The sequence below is a fragment of the Diceros bicornis genome, chromosome 23, assembly GCF_020826845.1.
Source record: "Diceros bicornis minor isolate mBicDic1 chromosome 23, mDicBic1.mat.cur, whole genome shotgun sequence".
Lineage (NCBI taxonomy): Eukaryota > Metazoa > Chordata > Mammalia > Perissodactyla > Rhinocerotidae > Diceros > Diceros bicornis.
The window spans coordinates 18,396,959-18,405,526 of record NC_080762.1 but is presented as its reverse complement, the minus strand read 5'-3'; positions in this window follow the sequence as shown (position 1 = coordinate 18,405,526).

Here is an 8,568-nt window from a genome sequence, read left to right as displayed (position 1 = left end):
TGGTATATTGCTTATACTCTGGTATAAATTTTCACATATCATCATTTATCTCAAAGACCCTATTAAAACACTACCAGTTATTCAATTTTCTACTAGTTCAAAAAGTTACAAAATTAAAAAAAAAAAAAACTACTCAAGATCTTTGTCTATGGTGTGTCTCTCTGTTTTACTCAATCATTCATCAACACATTTTTTAAATACGTATAATGGACCAGGCGTTTGATAGGTACCGTGTATGAACAGTGTAAGACCCTTCCACTGGCTTTCTGAACTTCATACTTTCAAGGGCACTACAAATGCTGGCAATTTGTATTAGTTATTGATATATAACAAATTAACCCAAGTCTTAGTGGCTTGAAACATTTATATCTCCCTGTTCTGTAGGTCAAGATCTGGGTGCAGCTTATCTGGGTCCTTGGCTCCAGAGTCTCTCACAGGCTGCATCAGTGTTGCCAGGGCGCCTCTCATCTGCAGGCTTGAGTGGGGAAGGAGCTGCTCTAAGCTCACCCATGTGGTTGTTGGCAGCATTCAGTTTCTCAAGGGTTGGTGGGCTGAGGGCCTTAGTTCCTCACTGCCTCTCAGTTTCTTTTCACAGAGGCCTTTCTACACAGCAGCTTAGAACATGGCAGCTAGTCTCTGTCAGAGCAAACAAGCAAGAGGGTCAGAGAGTGCCAGCAAGACAGAAGTCACAATCTTTTTTGACTTAATCATGGAAGTGACATCCTAATGCTTTTGCGATATTCTATTTGTTAAAAGGAAGTCTCTAAGTCCAGCCCTTAGGAGAAATTACTGTTAGGGGCAAAAACTAAAGTCGCCTTTAATATACTTTAATCTCTGGCTTTTGTTTCCCAAAAAGTCTGATGTCATTGAAGTGATTACTTTGAGGTACAGAGGAGAACAGAGGGGAATGCTTTTTAAGTTACAGAGAGGGGATAGGAGAGATTTCCCTAGGAGTAAAGAAATTGAAAGTCAAGGAACCTGTTGAGAGCTACTGCCCTAGGATTGAGTGGGGTGAGGGATCAGAGTTGATCTTAAATGGATTTAAAGACAATAACTGGATATTTCTTACACACTTGTATAAATTTATGAACTCACAGCCACTTATGATATTTGTTAATGTTTATTCACTTTAAGAGTAGATATGTGATTGAGACAGGTCTAACACCAGTGTTTGAAACTAAGTGCAAAGTCATTTTATAGATTTAAATCTTGATGTGTCAAATTTAAATTGGTTGTTCGTAGAATTTTGTAAAGCCTATTAAATCATGTTAGGTAGAATTCCTTCCACAACAATTATTGATACTTCCACCAGACTTAACATTCCTTTTCATAATTATTTTCCATTACATGAAATGCTGTCTATAGACCAGAACAAATGAGTTTTTGCTCATTTAACTTGCTATTTTTCATTATCAGAATCTGGTGTTTATTGGACTTGGGAGAGAAAAATATTATAAACATTTTCAAGTTTGAGATAAAATCCTAGTAAAATGAACAAAAGTAATGATACATCCCATGGCTCGTTCTTAATTCTATTGCTCCTTCCATTTGAAAAAATTCAATTATTTAGTATTACCTCTTGTTGCCTCTACCTCGGACCTCGTAACTAAGTTCCATTCCCACTGCTGCTGTCCTAGGTGGAGCCAGCGGTCTCCCCGCCTTGCCACTCTTGCCCCTCAAACCCACCCTCTACCCAGCAGGAGAGGGATCCTAAAACAAACAAAATCAGATCACACCACTCCCTTCTCAAGACCCACCCAAGGCTTCTCATCCGAATAAAGCACAAACTCCTCACGTCCCCCCAGCCAGCCTCTCAACGTCAACGCCACTCTCCTCTCACTCTAGGCCATCCTTTGTGCTGGTCCTCATACTTACTAAACTCTAGAGCCTACTTCAGCTGAGTCAAGCACACTAAAAAACAAACAGGTGAATAAACAAAAAGCAAATCTGCCTGAGGTAGTCAGAGCGTGCATATTGATTATTTTCAAGAGCTAAACTTTCCCTTAGCTTTTGCCTGGATCCATTCAGGTTCTGTCTCATGTATTAGCTCTTAGTTCATTCAGGCAAATGACTGAATGTAATTGAGGATCTCGTGTGGCCAGTAGACTAATGCAGCCTTCTCTGCCGTTACTCTCCAAGGTGAGTGAAGATGACCTGTTTGGCTGTTCAGCTAATCTTTTGCTGAGAGTTAAAAGACTCTTCATGTATCTGTTTGATGAAGTTTAGCAGTAATATGTATCTATGGGCCAGATATTTCATGGTCTTTAGAGACTGGACAGTGGATTGTGAGCCTGAGGCAAATTTATTTGTTATTAAATTCTCTCTTCTGCAGCTCCCCAGTCCTCATGAGTAGACATGTTCTAGTTTTCAAAAATAACCTACCTGTCAACAGCTTTGGAAGTCTCCCATTGGCCATGTTCTTAAAAGGAGATACATTTTCTTGGTTAAACAATACACCATTGCACTGAGCAGGCTTGAATGGGATGGAGAAAATGGAATTATTAATCATTCTCAATGCTGTTCAGAAAATGTAATTTCTATTTTAGCAAAGCAAATCATTTCTCTTTGGTTAAATGGCAAAGGTGGACTCTAAACTCTCCTTACCTTTGGGTCATGCCTGAGAGCCTAAGTCTGTGAAGATTCCATAGGGCCCATTTCCTTCTCAGTGGTATTCTTTCTCCCAGTTGTCTCTGCATGGCAGACAGAGTTGAGGCCAAGTTTAGGCCACCTTTCCTGGAGATTTTATGTTATGACTCTTCTAGTTCTCCCAGAGCACATCTTGCCTAATGGACTTCAAATTCTCAGAAGGAGACTGAGACTATGTCTAAGCTGTAGAAATATATATTAAGAGATGATGAAAACAAACACAAAATGGTACATTAAAGGCTTTCATCACTTCCTCCAGAGAGTCCAAGAAATACCTATTAGGCACCTACAGTATGCTTAGCACTTGGCTAGAATGAACATGCTATTTATTTGGGCATTCAGCAATGACAAATATACAACAATGAATAATATATAGCATGATAGAAGACAAAAATCAGAGACTGTAGGAACCAAAAGGATGGAGATCAAGAGGACTGAGGTCATCAGCAAAGCCTTCAAGCGTCTTCAATAATAAGAATGATTTGCCTAGAAGCCAAAGCCTTGTTTTCCTTATGAAGCCTACATGATAGCTTCTCTGTGTTGTTTTGTTTTTTTCAGCAGACATTCCACTCCCTCAGAAATGTCATCATTTAGGCCACGGCTGGCTCCCTCTAAAGAGGCCTAAATCCTCCTCTGTCCTATCTACCTGGGGACTCCAGATATTTGCAATGTATGGTTGGGCCTATGGAACCATCCAGTCTAATTTCTGCCTTCGAATTTGGACTCAGGTTTCTTTGGAGGCAACCTCATAACTTCTTACCAACAACAGGTTTAGAACCTGCAGAGGACTGATCAGAAATCAGTGTCCTCTGTCCAGGAACCTCAGGATGGGAGCTGAAGGGCATTTTCCTAACTCCCAACACCACTAGTAAACCGTGACTCCTGCACGCTCATGCAAAAGCCCTCTCTCTTTGAAGTCTCAGGCCTTTCATCTTTCTCCTCCTTGTAGCTGTCAGAACTGGTCACTCTTCCAGACTCAGTAATGACTGTGGACTATGGCTCATGTCTTCTTCTTCTTCCAAGCCCCACCGTCATTTTTGAAAGGAGCAGTCTTTGGACTCAAAGAAACTGGGTTTGAAACACAGCTCTACCCTCTACCAATTGTGTGACCATAGGCAAGTTGCGTAACTTCTCCAACCTTTAGATTCCCCTGTGTAAAACATAATAATGGTGCTTACTTCAAAAAGGCTGTGAGACAATGCACGTCAGTTGCTCACCACAATGGACAACTCATAGAAAGTGATAAATAAATGTTGCTTATGAGGATGGCTATAACGTGGACAGAACGACAACACCCTCTGCAGCTCTACCAACCCCCACACCACTCGGCCCCTTTCAGCTTTGGGCTACACTGCAGTGATCTGAATTGCTCCTCCTGCACAATCCTAAAGATCTACAATTTTTTGCACCACTTTTTTCTATTACTCTAGCCCTCTTATTTCTATACTCACATTATACCTGTCCTTCAATTTTTCCTGATCCTCAGTTCCTCCTTGTTCTCCCTCCTTTCTTTTCTATGTCTCAAAGAAGTATAGACCTCATGATGTTATTAATAACATTCTTTGACAACTCTTGCTTCCTCGTCTTTCCTCTGCATCTTTCTGGCAAAACCCTACTGCTAAATCAAACCAGCTGACTACCTCTTCTGTTTTTATACCCAGTCTCTGGAGAGCTATTAGAAAAATAAAATTATCCTTCAGTGAGGATCTATAAGTTTACAGTCTCCAGCCTAGCTCTGGTGAGCTGCCTCTGCCACGCCTCACATTTCAGCCGACAGCATTCTTCTCGAGTTTTCTACATATCACCTCTCTGAAGGCTCCCAGATGAGACTCTTGCTATCTACATCATGGGAGGAGCTTCCTTAACTTTCTGCTACGTTCTCTCTCAATCCTATCCTAATTCCTCCTCCTCCAATTATATAGATCCACATGCCCTTGTAGTAGAAGATTCTGTACCACATCCTTTCCTATTTCCTTAGGGATGTCATCCCAGTGTTCCTCTCAGCTCTCTTCTGCTGCTTTACCCTGCCTCCACCTCCTTGCTTTCTCTCTCAGAATATAAATGTGTTCAGGATCTTCTCTCCTTCACCTGCTCCCCTTCCCCAGACACTATTGACTATACTCAGTTTGAAACATTCCTCTTGGTGTTTCCTGTTATGAATCTCCGACCTCTCCTTCCACCTCCTCTTTTCCTCCCTCTCTTCCTCCTCCTTCTCCTGCTTTTTTGTCCTTCAGTAAACGTATGAACATTTTTTCAAGGTTCTATCCGCAACCCTTTCCTATTGTTATTCTGTGTCATCTCATACAGAGGTGATAGTCACAATATTAACAACTGGCACGGCTGGGCACTGACAAATCGGAACACGCTGGCCACAGCATCTGATAGAGCTGTGCCAGAGCATACCAACTGAGCATTAGCCCTGACTCTATGGCACCAATGGTCACCTGTGTCCCAGATATGTAGTGCCATCCGAAACCTCTTACATAAATCAAAGTGGACACACTCACTGGGACATATCACAGGTACAACAAGTTTAACATTTCCAAAATTGAGCTCTTCTTTCCCTCTTTTCTCTTCTCCAAGTGTTCCTTCTGAACTTCCTGTACTTCTACTGATGGGGAACGACACCTACTTAATCCTGAGCAAAACTGTCTCACCACTGTGATCTTGGGTCCATTTTCTACCTTAGCTGCGGTGGGAATACAAATATATATATATATTTTTTGGTGAGGAAGATTAGCCCTGAGCTAACATCTGTTGCCAATCCTCCTCCTTTTGCTGAGGAAAATTGGCTCTGGGCTAACATCCATGCCCATCTTCCTCCACTTTATATGTGGGACGCCTGCCACAGCATGGCTTGATAAGTGGTACATAGGTCTGTGCCCGGGATCCAAACCTGTGAACCTCAGGCCACTGAAGCGGAGCAGGTGAGCTTAACGACTACGCCACCGGGCCAGCCCCAAGAATACAAATCTTAAACTGTGAGCTTCCCTGCTAAAATCCCGCAATGGCTTCTTAATGCTTTTAGGATAAAATTCACACTCCATAAGTCACACGAGGCCCTTCAAGGTCTAGCCTCTGCCTACCTCTTTAACTCCACCTCTCAGCATCTCCCTCACCACCCTTAACCCTTTGTGCCCTCCCCTCCATGCTAGATGGAACGCCAAATACCAGCCCCAAAAATCATTCTGATTTTTGCCTTGTACTTTTCCACAGCATCTCTTGGCTGCCTGGACCATCGTTGTCAGCACCGACTCACCCTGACATCTTTGTTAGAATAGCTCCTGCTCACCTTTAAAAACCTAGTCAGATAGATCATTTCTTTCAGGAAGACTTTCTTGAGCTCCCCGCTGTCCAGTCTGGGTTAAATATACTCCCCGTTGCTCTCATTACACTTCGTGTTTACCTCTTCCATTTCACTAATCAGAAATTATTGTATCCGCCTCTCTAGCTCTTCCCTACAATGTGAAGTCCTTGAGGGCAGCCTGGCTTAGTGCTCGGCACACAGTAGGAGCTCAACAAGAGTTTGTGGGTTGAAGGGCTGATACAATTTTCCAAGCAGGAAAATTGTAAATGATGAACACCAACACATTGGGTCTGTTCATTGTTGCTGTGTGGGTTTTGTTTATCATTTGAAAAGGCTTGAAATTAGTGATGCAGATAACACTGCCTGGTCCTTGTTCAGTGTTTGGAGAAACTAAGACACACAGAGTGTCCCCCAGGAGTTTCTGAAAATCAAAAACCGATTAGAGGGCTCTGTGAGAACCTGCTGTGTCCCTTGGGTACCCATAGTGCTTAATGAATCTAGACTGACTACCTTTCTCTAGGCTTTGCCCAAACAAGCCCAGATGCTTTTAGTTTCATTTGCCACTGTCCTCCTTTCTAGATTTTTCTTTCATAGAGTAGACATAGTAGAAAATGGACATGACTAACATTCTCAAATAACTTGTTTTATATTTTGGGTACTTTCTCAAATCCTGCCTCTATTTTAATCATTTCAGTAAAACTAAATAACTTATCTTTTTATGTTTCTCTGTTGCCTTGTAATTTTGTTATATCAAAAGTGTGCTCCAGAAAAAAATTGTGATTTAGCTTTTTGTTCTGGATCCTATATTGCTGCAGCCATTTGATTTAAAATTCTAGAGAGGGATGCTGCACTTACAAGAGACCCAAGCCACTGTGTCTCTGGGGACTTGGGGGTGGTGGCAAGCATGTGGGTTAAATACAGGTCTGTGAGCAGTAAAGGAAGAGGTCGCCTTTAGTCCTCAGAGGAGGCAAGGTAATTTGGAGCAGATTAACCGCATGGTAGTAAAGGACTCTTTCTTCAGAATCGTCTTTTAAATTATTGTCCAAATTGTGGTTAAAACATTCCCTCACTTGCCCTGCCATTCTCATCTCTCACTGCCCCCAAGGGAGATTATCAAAAAGTGGAAAAAATTAATTTCTCAAATTCTTAAAAAGATAGAAGCTCAAGTCTATTATATTCGGGCACTTTATCCTTCTTGTGCAAATTCTGTTGATGGTAATTGAATTCTGCTTATGATTGAAATGCAGAGAACTCTTCTTCCGTCATGTGATCCTTGCTGAGGTTTCCTGATCTTATTATCTGTCTCAGACCATTCTCATTTTATTTATTTCTAAGGCTAAGCACCAGTAGGCCTTGTGTGATGTTGTGCATGTCCAAATGGCAAAGCTGGTATTTATCAATTTCATATTAGCATTAAGGAATGTAACGGAATTAGTACTTATTGATCACACATGATGTGCTAGAATAGTGCTAGGAGCTTATATTTGCTATTTCATTTAATTCTCACCATAATCTAGTGACGAAGAGATTATTTTCATCCTATTAGATAAGTACACTGGGGTTCAGAAAGCGTGAGTAATTTAATTTGACCAACAGAGCACGGAAGGCGGGGGAACCTGGATTTGAATACAATTATGGTTGAATCTGGAAGCCCATTATCATTCTACCACACAATGCTACATCATATTGTGACAAGGGAGTATTACAAAATTTAGTAATTTCCCTTTTATTCTTATTGATTTTTTCCTCTTAAAAATGTCATTGTAGGGGCCGGCCCAGTGGGGTAGTGGTTAAGTTTGCAAGCTCTGCTTTGGCGGCCTGGGATTCGCAGATTCGGATCCCAGGCGCAGACCTACGCACTGCTTATCAAGCCATGCTGTGGCAGGCGTCCCACGTACAAAGTAAAGGAAGGTGGGCATAGATGTTAGCCCAGGGCCAATCTTCCTCAGCAAAAAGAGGAGGATTGGCAACAGATGTTAGCTCAGGGCTAATCTTCCTTACCAAAAAAAAAAAAAAAATTCATTGTGGTTCCTAATGGATTCTCTATGTCTCTTATAAACTGCTTTGGAGGATACTGTGTGTGCACATATACATACATGGATATGCATTCGAAATTAGAGATAGTTTTGTTTATACATTAGGATATTTAGCCAATAGCATTCTCTACTGAGCATTTTTCTCTTTTCTATACTTCTCAATTTGACACATTTATAAGATGGTTTATAACTTAAAAAATCAAAATGTGCAACAACAAATAGCTTCTCTGCACAACTTTGGTATAGTTGACGTGGTCCAAACTCTTCTGCTCTTCTTTATCAGTCTGCATCTCCTTCCAACCTTATTCTCCTCTCCTCGTCATTGTGTTCCCCTCCAACTTTGTCTCGGTTGACACCGATTCCCAGCTGACTCCACCCTGTTGGCCCCCTTCTCTTTTCCTGGGCTAGCTTGTCTTCTTTTCTATGAAAACTTTCTCTATCTACTCTCATCTTTGATCTCCTTTTAGTCAGAACCACACAGTTGAAACAGTGAGATAAAGGGTAAGTGATTGTTAGAAGTATTTCTATCACCAAAATAAAAAAACAAGGACATTGGTTTATGAAGTTTTTCTTTTTGAA